The 20,698-nt window shown below is 40.4% G+C and overlaps 1 protein-coding gene and 1 long non-coding RNA gene across 5 annotated transcripts in view; one reads left to right on the top strand and one right to left on the bottom strand.

Annotated features, from left to right (window-relative positions):
• PLEKHG7 (pleckstrin homology and RhoGEF domain containing G7) overlaps positions 1-20,698 on the top strand; it is a 202,455-nt gene that overhangs the window by 110,329 nt on the left and 71,428 nt on the right. The gene's annotated exons all lie outside the window — the stretch shown is intronic.
• The window catches only part of LOC135300351 (uncharacterized), a 139,600-nt gene that overhangs the window by 78,743 nt on the left and 40,159 nt on the right, over positions 1-20,698 (bottom strand). Inside the window, exon 1 of one of the 4 annotated variants that reach the window (XR_010362240.1) lies at positions 19,640-19,771. The exons of the other annotated variants lie outside the window; for them this stretch is intronic. This is a non-coding gene — a long non-coding RNA (uncharacterized LOC135300351). Of the gene's footprint in view, positions 1-19,639; positions 19,772-20,698 lie in introns of those variants that run through there. 4 annotated transcript variants of the gene reach the window in all.

Here is a 20,698-nt window from a genome sequence, read left to right on the forward strand (position 1 = left end):
TCTTGTGTCTTGTTATCAGGTGTCTTTGACTTGCATGAATTCACACCACCATTTGCCTGCATCCTCTTGGCATGTACAGAAACTGAGTCAATGACCTTCCACACCACCTCCACTGCTTCTCTCAAAGGATCTATTATGTGGCTCACTGGAAGAGAACAAGCACAGTTCTGTTTCAGTCAGCATGACTCTTACAGTATAAACACCGAAAAAAATCCCCACTCCACATAGCTAGCCTCATTTTGCATTAGTCAGGAAAGGTCAAGGCAAAACTGGAGTCAGGAAAAAATTGGTCAGTGTTTGGAATCAGTCTCACTTGAGCTTGACTTCCTGTTTCTGAAAAAAACCCAACCACAGTGCCTCACGCTATCTGAATACGAAGTTTAGTGAATGTTGCTATACATGCCGCACAAACACACATTTTACACACAGTAATTCTTTGAGTGCCTTAAGAAACTCCAAGCATAAGAACAGAGACTCAGCAGTTACCAAGAACCAGAAGAAATGCAATGTCTGGGGTTTCTATTCTTGCCATCTCTATTTATATTATAGTGTAGATTCATTAATAAATTTACCTCTAAAATCAGTGGCAATTCCTTCTAGACATACATGCAGGCCAACAGAAGAAACAAAACTTGCAGCTTCTCACTTGGTACCCAGGCCCACTATTGTGCATTCAAGAGCAATTCAGACAGCCTGAATTTCAAACTGGGAAAAGGCAAACAAAGATGGTTTGATCTTTTGTTATTTTGCTAATCAGACTATAAAAATGAAAACACAATGTACCACTTTATTTAAACTAAAATAATCAAACTATCAGTCTGTCAAGAGAATAATTAGATGCATTATTGATTAAATAGCAGAAGAAGATGACAGTTTGTTAGCTGTCTGTTTTTAATGGAATATCTGTCAAAGTTAGGAATTTGATGTCCCCATTCCTTTCAGCCCCCTTCTTCCATCTGGCTGCAAATCCTCATGGACAAACCAAATAACAACAGGAGACAATGAAACAACAGCTAAGCTTTATGGATTTGAAGGTCCAGGGGGCATGAGAAAGCACTTCACATTAATGGTCCAGCACTGTAGGTGTTTAATGGATAGCCAGTAGTGTTCTGTTGTCAGTACCCCAGGGAAGAGACCTTCAGTAGCATTAACTGGCAATGATTTTCTTGCTCTGGGTTATTCCGATCTTGGTACTTTCTGTAAGCTGTCTGCATTCCCATCCTGACTGCCCTAAACATAGTGTTTTCTGAAAGAATAGAGGACAATTTAGGGTTTGGGATTTGGGTGGCTTTTTTCCTTTCCACAGCAACTTTACTCTCTTTTCTCTGAGATGATTTCTGAAGTGGAAAAAAAAATAATCTCTGCTCACCTACACAGATATGACCTTCTCAAATTTCTTCTGAATACAAATTCTTTAGTACATATTAAAAGGCAGTTTTCTGCAACAGCAACCTGCTTTTCTCTGTCTGAAAGGAAGGGTCACCATGACTCACATCTCTTCAGTGATGGTGAAGGTGTGAAATCTGCCAGAAATAGAACGCATTACAAGCTCTACGCATCAACTATTGACCTCTTCATCAGTGCTCTGTAAGAAGTGTTGTCTTCCTCTTCATAAGAGCACAGATGATGCAGGCAGCAAGAAGACTTGAAAAAATGAGCCATTTTATTCCAGCAAATACCTTTGATACTCTCTGATTCATAGCCATATAACCTTTCATCTTCAACTTCCTCAATTCCCCACCATCATTCTTGAATTCCTATTTCCAGATACACAAATTATGATTCTAGATCTATTCCCCCCAACAACTCTGCACATATGTCAGTACAGCTGATGTCTCTCCCACTCTCTACCATATGCTTTCTACTCCTTGTTGTCAGCCTCCTAAAGCTGTTCATCTTGTTTTCTCACCAGCATTTTCTCTGGCACAGTTCGGTCACTGCTCAGAGCTTTGCGATACGCAGCAGGGCAGACACAGCTTGTGTAGTAACACATTGCTACGTACGAGTGTGTCATTGCCTGTGAGTGAGCTCTTACTCTAGAGCACCTGGGAAGGTGGTGGGGACAGAGCTAGACAGTCCAGAAGCCAAGGTCTGTCTCAGGAGAGAAAAAACAATTATATGGTTGTGTTCGAGGGTCCCAGGATGAAGGAAAAGATGAGAATCTTGACTCCATGTTTCAGAAGGCTGATTTATTGTGTTATAATATTATATTATATTAAAATGCTATACTAAAACTATTCTAAAAAGAATAGAGAGAAAAGATCCATCAGAAAGTTGGAAAAGAAAGGAAAATAATGAGAACAAAAGCTTGTGACTCTCACAGCCTCAACACAAGTGGCTGTCTTTGGTCATCAAGTAAAAACAATTTCACATGCTGAGTAAAAAATTCTCCAAATCACATTCCAAAGCAGCAAAACATGGAGAAACTGCAGCTTCCCAGCTTCTCAGGAGAAAAGATCCTGGCAAAAGCATTTTTCATAAAATATGTCTGTGACACAATGCCTTTCCAGTCAATCCATTTCCAGGTCTTTCCTCCCAACCTGAGCTGTTCTGCCCCTCCATGGCTGGGCATGGAGCCCTCACAGCCTGGCTCAGCCCCAAGAATCATAGACCCATAGAATAGTATGGGCTGGAAGGGACCTCTGAAGTCTAATGCAACCCCCCTGCAATGAGCAAGGACATCTTCAACTAGACGAGATTGCTCAATTCCCCATCCAGCTTGGCCTTGAACACTTCCAGGGATGAGGCAGCCACACCTTCTCTGAGCAACCTATTCCAGTGTTTTGCCTGGATAAGAAATTCTTTCTTATGTCTACTCTTACATCTGTTTTTAGTTCAAAACCTTTACTCTATTGTTGTATCCCTACAGGCCCTGCTAAAAATTCTGTCCCTATCAACAAGATGGGAATGACATTCAGCATGACAGTGGCCTTGAAGGGGAAACGTCTGAAAAGTTGCCCTCCTGCCTTGCTCAGCCTTAACGTCTGGTGTTCTGAGTCACAGATTAAATGAAAGAGCAAACTCTGGGACTTCCTGATAGAACTGCTGCCTCAGTTCCTGTATCTCACCCACTTACAACATCAAGCACAGACTGTTTGCACTTCACAAACGAAGAGATCATTCAAAGCGAGGGCAGCTCACAGAGTGAAGCCAGCAGAAGTCTTAAAACTGGTTTATTTGCTCTGGGCACTGTGTATAGAGTGACAAAGCTTATGGTGTTCCTATGCTGAAGTACCAGTGATGGGTATGACAGCAGAAGACAACCAACACTGGTGCTCTGCTCCTCCTCAGTACTGGCAATAATTCCCAGCTCTGTCAAGACCTCAGGGATCTCTGCTATGGGGTGTGAGAATAAGAAGCAAAGAATGTTCACTCTAGTCATTCACTTTTGACCTAAAATCAGCTTGCCAATCTTTAATTATTAGACCATTATAAACCAAGGAGGACCATGAAGATAACTGAGGGGTGGAGCAGCTCTCCTGTGAAAACAGACTGAGGGAATTGGGATTATTCATCCTATAGAAGAGATACCAAGGAGACATTATAGCCAGCTTTCAGTACCCAAAAGGGGCCTACAAATGTGCTGGAAAGGGACTTTTCCCAAGGGCATAAGGGGATAAGACAAAGGGAAATGGCTTCTAACTGAAAAAGGGCAGATTTAGATTAGATATGAAAAAGAAATTCTTTACTGTGAGGGTGGTGAGACACCTGGGAACAGATTTCCCAGGGAAGTTGTGTGCCTCTGGAAGTGTTCAAGGCCAGGCTGGATGGGGTTTTGAACAACCAGGAAAGTGGAAGGTGTCCCTGTCCATGGCAGGGGAGTTGGAATGACACAATCTCTAAGGCCCCTTCCAACCCAAACTGCTCTGTGATTCTCTGATTCTGTGACTGTGATCTGAAAAGGTGGTGGATTATTGAAAAGCAGGAGCTATGAGGAAGATAGAGTGAGTGTCAAAGGACAGCTTGGTACAATGCATAGCATGGAACACAGATAATTTCCCTGTTTTCTTGGTCTGCTTTCTCACAAATAAATTCTAGAAACCTACCCTAAGGCAAATACCTCCAGCTCCAGGAGGATAACTTTCTGACCTCTGCACAAGAGTTCATTACTCAATAGGTGAGAAAAATGGGAAAAAACCACAACCACAAAACACTCTCAGCAATTAAATGCTACTTCTAAGAAGAGCTACACCATTTTCAGAAATTAAAAATAGGTAGAACAAACCAAATATTTCTGCTTATTTTCTTGGGGATTTTAAAAAATTTATCTTAGAGCACTCTAACACACTCTAAACATATGCCAAAATGATGCTTTTTAACAGAGAAAAGTTAATTCATTAAATTTCTTACAGTGTAAAATAGAAAAGTTTCTAGCAGTTTATTACCAGAAGCTTTGCTTTTATTGCTTCTTTTAACATAAGTTGATGAGCCATTTGACAAGCTATCTCACCATTTTTAAGGAGTTTAGTTCACAAACTCACGTAAAATTTTCCCATTAATGTAACATTTGACTTTAGAACATAGCCTAAACTCATTAACTCTTCACTTCCTCTTTTTATTCTTTTTCTAAAGCAATGCATACATACAGGCAGCATGGTGTTCTTCCTAACAAGAAGTTCTACCTAACAACCATATTTAAAATCTTTTTTCATCATGCCCATATTAGCATATTATAATTACTTTGGACTACCTTGTTTGACAACAGAAGATACTGTATTGTAGTCCTAATACACACATATATAAAAGCAATTTCATTGGCCAGAACAATGTTTTTAAAATGTAAATTCTCAGTACAAAGAAACATTATGACAAGTTGGATCAGGGAATCCAGATTTCCCTCTAAACCACAAGTATATGTGTATATATATATATATATATATATATATATACACATATAAAAGTCAGTAGAGTCTAGTGGACAAATAAGACAGTCAAGTAGTATTTCCTTGTAAAGGCTACTGTAAACTCACATATCTGTGTGCTTTAAAACACACAAAATCTTATAGCATATTTAAAAGACGATTTAAGACATTCTCTGTCTTCTTCTTTGAAGTTTGGATACAAAAATACATATATACAATTCTGTTTGCAAATATTGCTGAGAAATGCCATACAAACAAATTTTAAATTTTAAGTAGAAGAATCTAAATCTAAGGTACTGTACCTAAGTTTTTTCTCAGGAGAGTAGATACACTGTGTCTTTGGCATTTAGTTAGGTTCAAGGATGGCAAACCTCTTGTTTATGATGCAAACAATTAGGCTGATTTGTCCAGCACAAATAAAAACTGCAAGTTCAGCAAAGTTCTTCTGCAGCAAAGAGGAAGGAACATGAGAAGTGAAGAAAGCACCCCAGTCATATATAATGGAGTCTGCACTGAAATCCCTGTCATTCTCTTGTGCACAGGCAGTATTTGCAGATTCAGCCATATTCAGTCATAAACTCCACTTAGTCTGGATATCAATGACACAAGGCAGCAGGTAATGTGATAAATTAATGAGTCTGGTATCCACTGAAATGGATTACTTCAAGTATAATGAGATGGGCTCCAAAAGCACAGTCTGGCATTTAGACCCCAGTATTTAAATCTGCTGGCATTTGCTGATCCTCTAGGAGTATAATAGGCAAGGCAGGTGCTCATTTCCATGACTCACACATATCCTAGGACATCCAAGGCATCCACACGAGGTATGGCAGATGTGCAGATGTGGCACAGATTCTGCAGGAGGTGCACCTCTGTCTAAGGCCTCGTGGGGTTATCCCAGGGCACCTCCAATGTTTTAGATGCTTGAGTGCAGGAAACTTGATCAAGTTTGCAGGCAGCAGAGCCACTAAAGCTAAAGAGCTGCTCTGACACAGCCAAGGGGGGCTCAGTTCTGCTGTGTGAGACCATAACATAGGTCTGCAGCTGAAGGCTGAGTGAGTTTCCCTGCTCCATTTCCAAAAACTCCAAAATTATGGTCAGGCATCCCAAATGAGCCTTATATCTACATCAGGCTGTGAACAATCACTTTCTAGACTTTTTTACCTACATTAAGGCAATTACTATTGACTGTAGAGGGGACCTATACACTTACTATGCATGAAGACATTTCCTCCCAGACAGCAAATTTTTGATTCTGAGTTGAATCCCATTTTTTAAAACTGGCAAGGAAGAGAGACGGCAATCAAAATCTTTCATTGTCAACAACTCACAATTGTAAATACCTGAGAAAACACAGACTATTAAAATATCATCCAGAGAGAGAAAACAAATGTTAGTGTAAGGTATGAAGCTGGAAGCAATGTATCCCAGGATTTTGGATTAGATATAAGTGTGAGGCAGAGTTACATAGCTGAGGAGTAGAACATTTCCTGACACCCAGGGAAAACACATATTCCATTCTCTCCTCTGTTACAGAGGATGTGAACCTATATTTTTTACTACTGGAATACAGCCCTAAGAATCAAGCTATCATATGTGCTGCTCTTCTTCCTTCCTGCCATGGTCACTGCTCTTTGTAGGGATGTGTTAAATGTTTACTCATCCTAAAAGAGAAGGATTACATTTAACAGTGCCTGGGGCAATCAGCAAATGGAAGAACTGCTCCAGTTCCTGAACTGTATCAAGTGGAAAACAACTTTGAACTAAACTCAGAAGACAGAGAGCAGACACTTTTTTTTTTTTTAAATGTATATCAAATTTCTCAATAACACAAATCAGTATGACTGAAACTGCAGACAAGCGATTATATGACCTATTTATCCTTACTTTGCCTTGTTGTTTTCCCAAATGCATTTGGTCTAACTCAGCTACCATGAAAAAGTAGTGAAAGCAAATTAGAAGAAAACTCAAAATTCTCAACTGCCTGCTGAAAGCTGGGAGTTCTATATCCTAGAGAGAATTCCCATACAAAGCCTCAATTCAAATAAGTATAAAATATTTTTTTAAGTTCCTTTTAAGCCAGCAGGAAGGTCGTTTCATCAGTCTGGGGTTTTCTGAGAAAACAGTGGAAGCATCTATTTCCCAGGAAAGCCACAAGATTTATTTATGATTAATCTGGCAACAGTGTTTCTTTTAAAGATAAGATCCTATTCAAGTTAGTGGGAATGTTTATATACATGACTTATCAATACAATACCCAAAGGTAGTGACTTCTTTTTCTATACATCTACAGAGCAGCAAAGCTCAAGTAAGTTATTTGTAAAGCAAGTGAAAGATATGGCTTTTGAGTGTAAGACCAGTATCTAATTTAAGACTTCACACACTAAATTCTATGTTGTTCAAAACATGAGCTATTCTCAGACAGGCAAGAGCCTTCCACCAGAAAACCATCCTTACCACTTCTATATTCAGCACATGCCAAGAGGAGGACACCTGTACTTCACAAGGAACTATTGAAACATACTGCACAGCTGCTGAAAAACTTTAGAAGGAGCTATTGAAAACACTGCAAAAGAGATGTTTTCATCATCACCAAAAACTTAGTTCTCATCTCTTTGTTCTACTAGCTGAACTATGAATATTCAGCACAGACGTGTAATTTGTAGGGAAAAAGAGTAAAGGTGCAGATCAGGTGATGGGTAGAAATCCCAGGAACAAATCTAAAATTAGTATCTTGTGATGTTACAGTAATATTGACAAAGATGCACTCTACTATATTTGGAATAAACATTTCCACCACATGTTTTTGTCAAATACTGAAAAGAAACGAAAAAGCAAACACTGAGCATCTTGCAGACTACTTGACAGCAGACAGGAATTTCATGTTTTTTTGGTTGGATGGTGGGTTGATCTCTAGGAAAAAGTATAACTGGTCATGTTTCCCAAAAATGAACAAGGAACATTTGCTAAAATCCAGGGTTCTATGCTAAAAAAACCCTGAGTTCTCTCACCAAGTCCCATTAGGAGTTAGGTGTAATTTTCCTGGACACCATTGGATTGTTCTTGGACTTGATTAGTTCCTGATAAACATTTACATATTGGTGTATCAGAAGACATCAAGAGTCATTGCACAGTGTTCTTGTAGATGAAATTTCTCATTACCTTGACTTGTTGATGAAGGCTTGCACCAGTGTTTGTAAGGGTTTTGTTCCCAGTTTTACCCTACTACAATACAAGTAATTTCTCTAACTAGAATCCTGTCTCTTTAATTGAACTAAAGTCTGATGATGGTTGCTGCCATGATCCAAAGAGTTGTGCAAAGTTTAGAATATTGACTACAGTTTTGGCTTTTCACCACAGAGTCTAGATGAAGTGGGGTGTTTTTACTGTGGAAAAGGAAGAAAAATAAAGAAATTCAGCCTTTGAAATAAGAAAGAAACATTCAACATTTCAAGGTCAAGGGCATAAGATGTAAGCCAGTGAAGGTTCTGCTTTTCATGCCTGTGGGCCCCTGTTATGAAATTACTGCTTTGCATTTGCCTTCTCCTTTTGCTGTCTTCCCCCTGATGGTGTGGTCGAAAGCAGGAAGTAGTGCAGTGGGTGGAAGCTCACATATACACAGAATAAAAAAGTTAAAACATTTTCCATGGTCAGAGGGGGCTGGGGTTTTCACAGAGGACAGAAAAATGTTTAATTTAAAATGTGAATCCAAAACTGGTTGTGCCCACCTTTAAGCATAACCAAAACAGAGCAGGCACATTAAGTTCAGTTCCACTGAAAACACAGAACAAGCAGAAAATGGAAAAGGTCAACACAGGATGGGGAGACCTTCAAGTGATGCAGAGCGAAAATTCCCCAGGAAAGTATTAGCGTGAACATAAGTCAGCTGTGTTATTTAATGATGGGAGGCAGGCTCTCTGTGGCTCAACTTTATATGATTTCTTGTAACATCTGAGCATTCCACTTGGGCAATAGCCACAGTTTGTAGAATCACTCATAAGTCTGCAGACTTTTAGTGAAAAGCCATTAAAGAAACATAGTTCTCAGTTGCAATAAGCATGCCTGTTCTTTGTGTCTTGTTTGCTTGCACTGTACATCTCTGTTGCAGTTTCATGTTCTTTTCATTTTGATAGATTCTGATTAATTACAAAACATAATAATGCATCTGGAACTGAGATTTAACTCTTTTTGATACCTCAAATCTCCTTGATGCTCAACAGGCATTCAGAAACTTCTACAAGTCATCTTCTGAGTAAAAATACTGCCCAGCAGTCCACAGATACTGTCCAGACTGCTTCCTCCTCTCTCTTCCATTTAAAACACTTAGCATGTACAAAGACCAGAAACTAGGCAAATCCCCCAGCTAGGATTGCCCTCTCCAAAGAGAAATTGCTGGTTCTGACGACACTGCCTTCAGCTGACCTTCCACCCTCCTTTCCCTGCTTCATGATGAAAAGGTTCAGCTATAGCCTGCTGAACATGTGAGAACGTGGAGAAATCCTGTACATTGGGAATGTTGGGCCTTCAACTGCAGTGAATTACTGCACATGCTTGCTTCAGTCAAGATCTGTCTGCTCACCAGCCAAGAACCTGTGGTCCTACGGCTCACTTTGTGGTGTTCAGGCAGGCAGAAAGGGTAGAACCTGTCCTGGTTTAAGCTCAGCTGTGAACAAGGCACTGTATGTTTCCACACCAGGTGGATATCATGGTAATCAAAGCTTGAGTTGAAAAAAAACCAAACACTGTGAGGCTGCAAACCTGCTTTCCTTTGCAGTCTCTTGTTTTCAAGCGCATGTATCTATAACAAGCAGCTGCACATGTGGTTGAGTTTTTCCAGACAATGTCACTGTTCTAAGGTAAGCAATTATTTTCAAAAGTAGGCACAAAAGCATCACAGAACTATTATCTGAGAGGTGAGAGGAGTTGCAAACACCTCTTTCTCACAATAAAAAATTATCTGCTTTCCCACTGACCTATTGTATATCTGAGCTGACTGATTTTTGGCACTCAGCATGTTTAGCTTATACATACTTAAGATCCTAAATGTACCACAGGAAGGCCAAGGTACACTTTGAAAAGAAGTATTTATGGGCTGTGTTCAGGCAACAGCAAGATCATAGATACCAAGGGAAGAGCTCTGATAAAGCAGCAGGCAGGGTACTCTTATCAGAGTTGAGCTTGAGCTGTGGCACATTGGACTGGCTGGGATGGATTTAACTTTCCCCACGGCAGCCCTCAGAGTGCTGTGCTATATGTCCATGCTACAAACAGGCCGATAACTCAGTGGCACAGCACCAAGGCTGTCCCTCCAAAATTCCCCTCTCACCAGTAGGCTGGGGAGGTCTAGATTTTGGGAGTAAACACAGCCAGGACAGGTGACCCAAGCTGGGCAAAGGAATATTCCATATGGCAGCTGCTCAGCAATAAGAGCTGAGGGAAAGGCAGGAGGTGAGGGGGAGGGCATTCATTATCACTTTGTGTACTGAAGTCTTGCTTCCAAAAAAATGGGAAGTAGAGAATAAATCTTTTTCTTTGCTTCCATTTGTGACCTTTGCCTTTGGTTTATTAGATTTCCTTTTTGTAGGAAAACATCTCAAGTAATTCCATCTTATTTTCTTCTCCTAGCTATAGTGCTCAGGAGGAAAGAGATATAGTGGCTCTGTGAGCACCTAATTATCTACAATACCAGTCCAGTCCCTCCCTGCTCCTATTCTATTTCTTTCCCAAGGAGACCTCACCTAGGGGGAAAGTACTCTGATTAGTAAGTTCTCCCAACTTCAGAGATACAGAGATTGTATTTCCAGCTGAAAGCCTGAGTTACTAGGGAGGCTGGAATTGAAACATGTTTCAGCCTGTAAATCACAGGACTCCGTGCCGTGGGCCAAGCTCTGTTTTGACTTGGTACAGCTTAAAGAGATTCCTATCAGAGTGCCCCACATAAACATCCAAAAAAGTTCACATTTCTAACCCCACAGCAAGGAGCAGATGTTATTTTCCACGATTCACTTGCGGGTTAAAAAAGTCAACAGAAGTGTTACAAAATGTTCAGTTCTGTTCAAAAATACCTACTAGCTATACATTAAGCAATCTTCCAAATACATGATAACTTCTGGGAATGTCAGCCAAAGAGTGTACAGACTGGTTGGTACATTGCCTTTGAGTCAAAAATAGCGAGTGTGTTTGTTGAGCAAGGCCATTGCAGCAGTTCAGAACTTGTGGTCGGCACCCGCTGCCTGCTGCTGAGTCTGCAATTTCACAGCAATACAAATATCAACACACTGGCCAGGCAGCACTGAGTCCATTTTTTTGTAACTAAGCACTGCAGGATATATTCAAGACTGATTTATTAGAAACTTCATCAGCAGTGGAGCTAGGATTTCCCCACTACAGCCTTTTGAAGTGCAAATGTGAACAAAATTACACCATATTGCAAAACCAATATGATTTATCCAAAGCTTTGCATATGATTTTGATTTTTAAATGCACAAGTCTGAACACATTCTTTGGAATGTTTGTTTGTTGGGGTTTTTTTTCCAGCTGGAGATACACTCAGATCTAAGTACATCAAAAGATAAAGCAGCTTGACTAAAGTTTCTCCAGGGAAAAAACATAGCAGTCCCAACTATTGAAAGAAACTGGCAATTTACATGAGATGAGGTGTATTTGGCAGCAGCAAAGTACATTTCTGACCCTCTGTCATATCTCTATATCTCACAGTCATTGCTGAACTTTATTATTACAACGATCTTATGAAGAATGGCTTTATTTTTCTAGCACAGTGTGTATTTTAAGTGTATGGGAACTGATAAAAAGATCTCAAAATGAGCTTTAGGGGTGATGGAGGAAGTCAGCATCTTCCTTCAGTTAATTCCCTGAACAAAAAAGAACAGAATCTGCTTAATTACTTATTCGGAACAATTCACAACTGTAGCTAGATAGCTGTAAAAATACCAAAAATCTTACATCTAGTCAGGAATCACCACAGGATCATCTTTTTACCATCCCTACCCTTTGCTTTCTTGATCCTTTGGAAATATCCATATTTTTTAACAAGATATAGAGTCAAAATATTGTTTTGTTTTTTGGGGTTTTTTTTCTGTAGTCTAGCTACAACTATCTATAAAATTATTTTAAATTAAACAACATACTGTAAATATATATCTGCTGTAATCTTTCAAAGTTTCTATAGGATCCTATTATGATTCCATTCTATTTTTAAGCTTCCACAGAAGCCCAAATACCAAACACTGTCATTTCCATAAAATGTACATTCCTGACACTCATTACCACAACATCATTGTCTCGTCCAAAGAGCAGTCAAGTGACTAATATGTTTCCTTTCAGTTCCTCTGTCCACTGCTGCCTGCTCCAGATTTCTTTACCACCTAGGCTTATTTTATTAGGTTCTCAAATTAACAGGTACCCTGAGAATTGTTTTCTGCAAATGAAAATCTAAGTGCAGTATGCCTTCTCATGTGCTCTTAAAGACAAGCTTCTGAAGGCTTGAGGGGTGGCAGGGAAGGGATGAAAGTCAGGAGGGAGATGAGAGGGAGGCTCTGGGTGCTGGTGATGGAGCTGGTGGGGCTGTCAGTCCTGCTCGTGGGACCATTGCACAGCAGCAGGGTACCAGGGTACCACTCCCTATCCAGCTGGTGTCATTCAGCTTACTAAGTAAAACTGCCAGACAAGATTTGCTGGGGTGGGGAGGGGGCAGGTTCTGCCAGCATTTAGAGGATAGCTCTGTCCTCACTGAACCACAAATTGTACCATCCAAGGACGATGCTGAGGAAATATGATATCTAGGAAATAAATAAAAACCAGAATGTTTCAAGGATTTTAATTTGAGGCTGAGACAAGTTTCAGGAGTATGAATTGACTTTTAGTTAAGAAGGCAGCAGGAAGCAAAAAGAAAGCAGTGGTTAAAACAAAAATGTCAAACTAAATTTCTGTAAGTTGATGTTTTTAAGGTGTTGGGGCTGTTGGTTTTTTCCATTTTTGAAAGCTAAACATGAAAGTTCTTCTTCAAACAACCAGCCATCTGGCTCTTCCTGGATTTTAATGCAGCTCCTGAAATCTGATCTGAATTAATCTAGGCAATAGTATTCTTTGAAGTTAGCAAGCACATAAACACAAAAGCTTTATCAGTAGGGCCATTCATACAGCAGTAAGTGATTGTAGAGTAAATTTATCCAGCCACAGCCTGTCCCAGCACAATAACCATTCCCGACAAAGCATCTAATTTTGAGGATGGGATCCCACTCTCTGAGCACACACAGTCTCCAGTTACACATGTGATGTGGGGGGCACTAAATAGGAACAAGAGTGGAATTGACCCTGTGACCTCCAGGACAAGCTGCAGGGTTGTTCCGCAGGCATCTGCGGGCTCAGCAGCTCGATGATTGTATAGCAACAACAGTGTGCTGAAGCTTTAGAAAGATCTGAAAACAAAGTTCTTCTTGTGTTGTTCAATAGCTAAGCAGTGTCAAAGAGCCTGTCAGGGTCTCCTTCACAGGATGGCACAGGACAAATTGATCTGTGGTCTTTCATTTTATCCCTCTGCCCAGCACAACATAGCAACAGACTCCTCTCGCTCTCTCTTGTGAGAGACATCCTACCCACAACTTCCTTCCTGCAGTCCAGATTAGCAACAATTTCTGTCAACATCAACATGGCTCAGAAGGTGTGTTTAATAATATAGAGTAATACTGAGGAGGATAGAGCAGTGTAGAATGTTATAAAGTGTCTGATTAATCTCTGGGGTATACTATACCATCAGAAAACCCCACAGGTTTCCCCAAAATCAGCAGGACATTGTTAGGCAGTAAGACCTCCCTCAGCTCCGCTTTCCTGATCTTCCAGTTCCCATTTAGCCTGTCAGGATTGCCACCTGCCAGAAACATTCTCAGATGAAGTCATCAGCTCAACATCCATCTCCATCACCATCTCCTTTCTTACAGCTACACCTCCACCTTTGGAGATGTCACAGTGTGAAGAACACAGTGTGAAGTCACAACTTCATTAAACCACAAAGCTGATTAGAGACCCTCCCATCTGAAAACAATATTTTCTATCATGGGCCGAATTTACATGAAACTGTGGCAGCTCCAGGATCACAGGTTGGATTTTCATATCACTTTTTCTGTATAATTGCATTTTCCCAGCAATTTCAATGTAAGTTTTTAATATGGCAGGAATTCTTCCCTTTAGCTTTGTCCTAAAAAATTGTCAGCAGGTAATAGTTCATTATTTATTACTGTTGTTCTCCTGTTTTGCTGTTCCCATCTCATACCACAGTTGAATTCAGGAATCTTTTTTTATAAGGTACTTTATTATTTTGATAATATGCTTCAACTGCTTTATGACTGCAATAGATGCTAGTAGTTACAGATCGAAATCTGTATTTTCCTCCAAATTACCTAAACTCAACCTCACACAATACATTAATTTTTCCTGAAAATTCTGTTTAGCTACTTAAATTTGAATATGCATGGCAATGACTCTAACTGGGAAACCAGTAACAGTTTAGAACAGCTGCAACACTCATTTTACCTCTAGCTAACAAACAAATTGGTAAGATTTTTATTTCAATAGATCAATGTTACTCTGCCAAAAAAAGGCTCCTTGAATTGTTTGAACTGTATTTCTGTCATAGAAAACATATAAATAGTTTCCAGGCTCTTGCTATAATTTTGAAACTGATATAAAATATTCCCAACCCTGCACATGGCTTTTTCCTATTATTATATTATTTTCATATGACATGCTAGCATATTTTTCTGTCTCGTATTTTCTTCTGTGCAAGATTGTCCCAGTTCCAGCCTGGGCAGGGTTGGATTTTGCTGTAGACAGGAAGGGACATGGATAGCACGTGGATGTTATTCTATACCATTTCACATCTTTTCTGGGGGTGGGCAAAGGGGTCTTTTTCAGGTCCAGGGTGGTGTAGCAGGGTGGAAGGAGTGGCTGGGTTTTGTCTTCAGTCGAGGGAGTTCCATATGAATCATTTGCCTCTTTCTTGTACCCTCTGTCATTAGCACTCTTGTTCTCACTGTTCATTTTCTTATCTCACTGCTGTTTCTACTAAGTTGTGCTTATCTCAACCCACAATCTTCACTTTTTCTGCTTGCAATTCTCCTCTCCATCCCACTCCAAGGAAAAGAGAGAGAGAAGGGGGAGCAAGTGAGTGGCACATGGTTTGGAGGGTCTCTGTGGGAGCACTAAACCAGAGAGTACCACTCCTAAACCACAACGAAGATGAACAAAATGAAAGTCACAACTAAGATCAGTGTCTGCTCCTGGCAACATGACTCCACAGAGGTCCTGTGCCAGCCTCGAGCTGCACTGAGTGAGGCAGGAGGGAGAGCTGCCTGCCAGCCTACAGCTCTCACCCACCTTTTCCACAAAAACTCCTGTGATACAATACACTTCTACTCAGGACCTGGGTCCTGGCTCCTTTTTTGCATTCACTAACATTACAGGGAGCCAGACCCCAAGCTGTGGGTTTGCACTAAGTGAGACAGAATCCTCTGTCTGAAGATGCAAGATTGTTTACAGTATTTCTGAATCTGACAGCTTAAATGTTGTACAAATACAGCCAATATTTCTCAGCTGTTGGCCCTCTGGGTCCTGGAATGTATCCTGAACCATGTTTGCAGGGCGTTCAGCGTGAGAAGGGTCTCTATGCAAAATGAGAATTCAGGAAAGTGCCATAACAAATACAGAAACAGATAGTGGACATGGTGAATTAAGGTATTTTCCTCACCACTACAAGAAACAGTGACGGTAAAAATCAATTTTATAAGATTAGAAACAGTAGAGCTGCCCATGGAGCTGGCTGAGATGTCAAGATGCAAGGGGTGGGGAGGAAGGAGCAATCGTCACTTCTTTTCCCAGTTAGGCAGAGGACTTTACATTCAGTCTGCCCCCCAGTCATTTATAAATTATTACATAAATGTTTTGTGTGAACAGAAGTCCCAACAGGTTAACATTCACAAAATATTATTTCTTCCTTCTCCTCATTTGTTGTAAAGATGTATGCGCTCCCCTGAGCAATCCATGTAATTGAGAAATAAAAGCTGTTTATTTGATATGTAAAACTTTCCAAAGAAGAAACTCCCATCAGGCCCAGGCAGAGTCCTAGCCACCAGTATATGAGAAATTCATCTCTTCTTCCATGAAAGCCTTTCACAAGTGTGTGAGTTTCCAAAGGCATGGCCAATGCTCTCTCACTCCAGTAGCTCCCCAGAAAATGCCATAAGAAAGCATGTGCTGGACACAGCCCATAACGTTGGCAAACAATCAGAAATTAAACCAGTTACCACTATTTCATCTGCTTTGTCTTTTCTTCCAGTGAGCACTTGTGGGGAGAGTGCACACATACACATTTGCATATATGGGCATTTGGGGCCCCCCTGAGCAGGGGGACACAGGCAGGCAGCTGCTCTTGTGTGGGCTGATGGGATATCCATGCCAGGACCATCTCCTCAGAGCAGGGGGGAGGAGAAGTTAGAGAGCCCCCAGCTTGGGCACTCCTATCCTGGGACCAGAGTGTGCCTCAGATGGGGCCAGACTTGTGGGGAGGTTTCCTGTTTTGTAAATTCTGGCTTTTGTTTCCAGTGGTTCACAGGCCAGCGGTGCCCAGGACCAGGACTGCCTTGGAGAGGGCAAGCCCATGTGTAATCCACCAGCAATTAGTTCAGAGGGGGATTGACATCAGATACAAACACCACCATTTCTTACCACGTATTATTAGGGACTTAACAGCATCAGTTGTTATGCATGTGAGCAAAGCAAGGCTCAGCAGTCTAGCTTGAAACTGCTTATCAAGGAGATTTCCTCAGTATTGCATTTGGAGATGTGTATGTGAGGATTCACAGTGGCTCTGGCACCAGACCATGCAGGAGGGTTTGGGGGAGCAGTGGAGCAAAGCAGAATCCCACACATCTTTCTTACCCAAAAGAGATCAATGTCACTCCAGAACAGCTGGTGGTCTGCTTGGGTCTCTGCAGTCATGCTCCTCTTGCAAACACTGTTTCCTCCAGAAGGGGAATACCACCAAATCAATCATGCAACAACAACTAATAGCAGAGATCGGTCATCATCTCTTCTTGAATAACTGATTGGAAGGTACTAGGCACAATCCTTTTCACCACAATTCAGAGGTGAGAGCTAAGGAAGGGCAAAGGCAGTCATGCCACAAACCGGTGCACATCTATTAGGTGGTAGAGAAGACCATGAGAAAAATTTGGCCAGACCTTCCAACCTGAAGTCAAAACACAAATATATACACTAATCTCAAAATGAAAATGCCTCAGATACTTATGTAAAGGCTCTTATAGCTGCTACAGACATAAGGTCACAAGATTTTGATTGACATATTTAGGGATTGATCATTATATGCCTTGCAAACAACTTAAAATAGTGTCTTGAAATTCAATCTTCTGCAGGCCCATGAAGTTGTTTAGTTTTTAAATGGCCCCCTGAAAAATCAGTGCTAATGAATGCTGTGATTCTTGTGACTGAAACAAAAACAAGGCATTTCAAAGATTTTAGGAATGCCCTAATGTCGCCAGTACACCATGTAGCTTCACTTGCTGAGACAATATTGATCTTTCAGTCTGTGCTTATGGCACTAGAAATGGAATTTATATACAATGGAAAGGCTTTGCTGTTGATTTCACCTCTGGCTAAAAATCTAGTCAGCAGTATTTCTGGAAAATCCTGAACAAATGACAGAAAGAGTCTGCTTGGTACTTATTGCCACTATTAATCAAGACTGAATTCTAGCTAAGTAGTACAAATGGTATGAGAGCAGACATGGCAGTGTAGAGGTATCTGTAAAAACTGTGTCTGATTGCAAACAGATAACTCCAAGCAATCTCTGTTCCCATCATACCTCCCAGACTTAATCCAGCTTTGGATTCTAGTACCCAGGAATAACACACTCATTTTGATCCTCTGATTGCATTTTTCCCCCCAGTGGCTGTGCTAGCCTATAATAGCTTCCTTTTCCTGTTTAAAAGGATGTGTTTTCAGACTCCATTGTGAATTTATCAGTGGGAGTTCCTCATTTTCAATACTGCTTAAGGTGAACAGCTTTCCCTTCTCATGTCCTTTTAGCACAATTGTACTTTTTTTTCCCAAATGAAGCACACCTATGATTCCATTTATACCTTGAGGCAGTTTTTGTGGTATTAACAACACTCTTCCAAGAGCACGTAGGTTCCTAAGTTTGTAAGATACGTGTTTCCTAACATTAGCATGCAACTGTGTTGCTATAATAACATCATTTCTGCACTTATTTTTTGTGCCTTCATGTTTACATTGGAGATGGTTCAAATTTCTCCCGCAAGGAGGTGTTTCCATCCTTCCTCCCCAGAGGTTCACTAACTGTACAGAGCTGTGAATGAAGCACGTCCACTTGTGTAGGCTAATGTTGGATTTTTCAAAGTAGTTGCACTGTTACAAGAAAGCTTCAGTCTGTGATTTCAGTCTAACAGTATCTGTGGATACGTGTGGATGTCCTGGGTTTGAGTCTGTTTAATGAGAGTGTTTAACAGGTCATCGTGTATTTTTAAGTCTGGTAACTGGACATGTGCAATAAACAAACACAAATACTCACATTGTCTATTCTAAGGCATTTAGAATGGGTCAACATCTTTGATTCAGCCTGGTGCCCATTTCCTTGCATGGGCTGGTGTTTGTACCCCAAGGAAACTGTATTACAACAGTCATAACTACTCCACTTTACATAAAGATATTTAGTGAACATGAAGTTCTAGAATGAGATGTGTTTTTGGGTTCATTATGGGCTTTTTACAATTTTTTTTGTAATCTATCTTTTATTTAATAATGACAGAAGGCAGAGAACAGTGATCACATCTAAACAACCAAAATGCTGGTTGAAGATATTTAATCGTGCAGGACCAGCAACTTAAAAATATATTCCCTCAAACACCTATGTAAATCTTTATTAAACTGTATCTTTTGCCATTCCTCTACCAAAGGAAAAAAAAAATCAAGTATTGTCACACTGCTCTAATTCTGTCAGCTGAAAGAAACTACTGTATGTTGGGTGCCTTTATAGGCCTGGTCTGAAAGATGCCTAATGATGAATTGACGATGCCTTTTACATATATTTAAAGTTTAACTCTTGCCTTGCTTTGTCATGTGTTTACACCAACTAAGCACAAAGATGTAATTTACTTATTTGGTTACTGTTTTTTATTTACCAGATCAGAGTATGATTTTGTCAGACAGTTTAAATCTGATCCTCTCTAACCCAAGGACCTATATTAAGATGAAAAGATGCAGAATAGGGATAATTTCAGCTTCTCTTCATGTCTTGAGCTCATCACAAGTTGCCAAAAAGATGAGCCTTGTTTGGATTTCAGAAACCCAGCAAACTAACTGCCAGATATTTATGATCTATAAGGATACAAATCTTTGTGAAATACAGTCTCAGTTTGGAAGTTGCTCCTTTCATGGTTGATTTACAGTGCATAGTTAATGCCTAATTATTTCATTGTGCCTTTTGCCAGGGTATGAATAATTCATGATCTTTCTTTAACAAAACAAAGAACAGGTTGATTCATGATCTTGATCCACAGCCAGAATTAAAAAAAACATATGAATATTGGAACAGTTCAGGACTTGGAAAGATGAGAGGAAGACCAGGTTCCACATTCTATCTAGATCATCCACATTAGCATCCAGAGGTTATATGGTAAGGACTATGCTGTGTAAGAGATAGAAAGAATATACAATTTATTACTCACAAAACACTGCTGAAACCTGGCCAGTTAGTTATTCCATCAACCTCACGAGCTGGCCATGAACTATCTTCATGGTGCCATTCCTCAGGTGTTGACTGTGGACTCATTTTTGTCGGTGAGCCACAAAGCTGGCTGTGAGCAAAGGAGAGACAATGTCTACAAGATAAATTTACTGCTCACATTGCACCCTCTACTGTCTAACTCCTGTAACAGCTCTGGGCAAAGTCTGACTCCTTGTGGGTGTGTGTTACAGTGGACGGAGAAGTAATTCAAGGGAAAAAACCCACAGTGAAGGAAAAGGCCACATTGGTAACAAGTAAATCTGCATGAATCAGAAATTAATGATTATGTTTTTTGTCAAATGGCTGACTAACGAATTTTTAAGGCCAAACCCTTAATCCTGGTTGCATTACTAGTCTGAGTTCAATGAGAGATCCTCTTTAATGAGGTCAGCAGGACATTGCCAGTAAAATGTGAGCCACAGGATTAGAAAGCACATCTGCTTTCCTAGACCATTGGACACATTTGAGGTTCAGATGCTGAAAGTCCATCAAGGTGTCTAAGCAGGTCTGTGGAGTGCAAGGGCCTTTATTAGACATCACATCTCACTGACAATCACAGGCAAAACACATTGAGCTGCCAGGTTAGGAGGATGGGTAAAAACAATGGAATAGGTTGGAGAATGGTCAGGTTTTTTACCTTAGGTTACACCCCAACCAGGAGCACCTTTTATTAGAGTATATCATTGTCCCACACTGCTCCTTTAATCATCCTGTTCCACCACTGCATGCAACAGAACACAGCATTCAACACCAAAAGCTCAGCCTATTAATAAATTCCTACCCAAAATTAGTTACTGATGACTTAAAAACCAGAAGAGCTCCCACTTGCTCAGAGCTAGCTTACCTGGTAGATCACAAATAGAGATCTAGAGAGTGATACTAGAATTTGGAGCCTGGTCTCAAACATATGAAAATGTGCCATGCAATGCAGAGAGAAGCCCATCTCTGCCTACCCTTATTGAGATGTGTAAAACAGCTGGGATGCTGCATCCGTGCTGGT

Source organism: Passer domesticus, chromosome 5 (genome assembly GCF_036417665.1).
Source record: "Passer domesticus isolate bPasDom1 chromosome 5, bPasDom1.hap1, whole genome shotgun sequence".
In the NCBI taxonomy this organism is placed as follows: Eukaryota; Metazoa; Chordata; class Aves; order Passeriformes; family Passeridae; genus Passer; species Passer domesticus.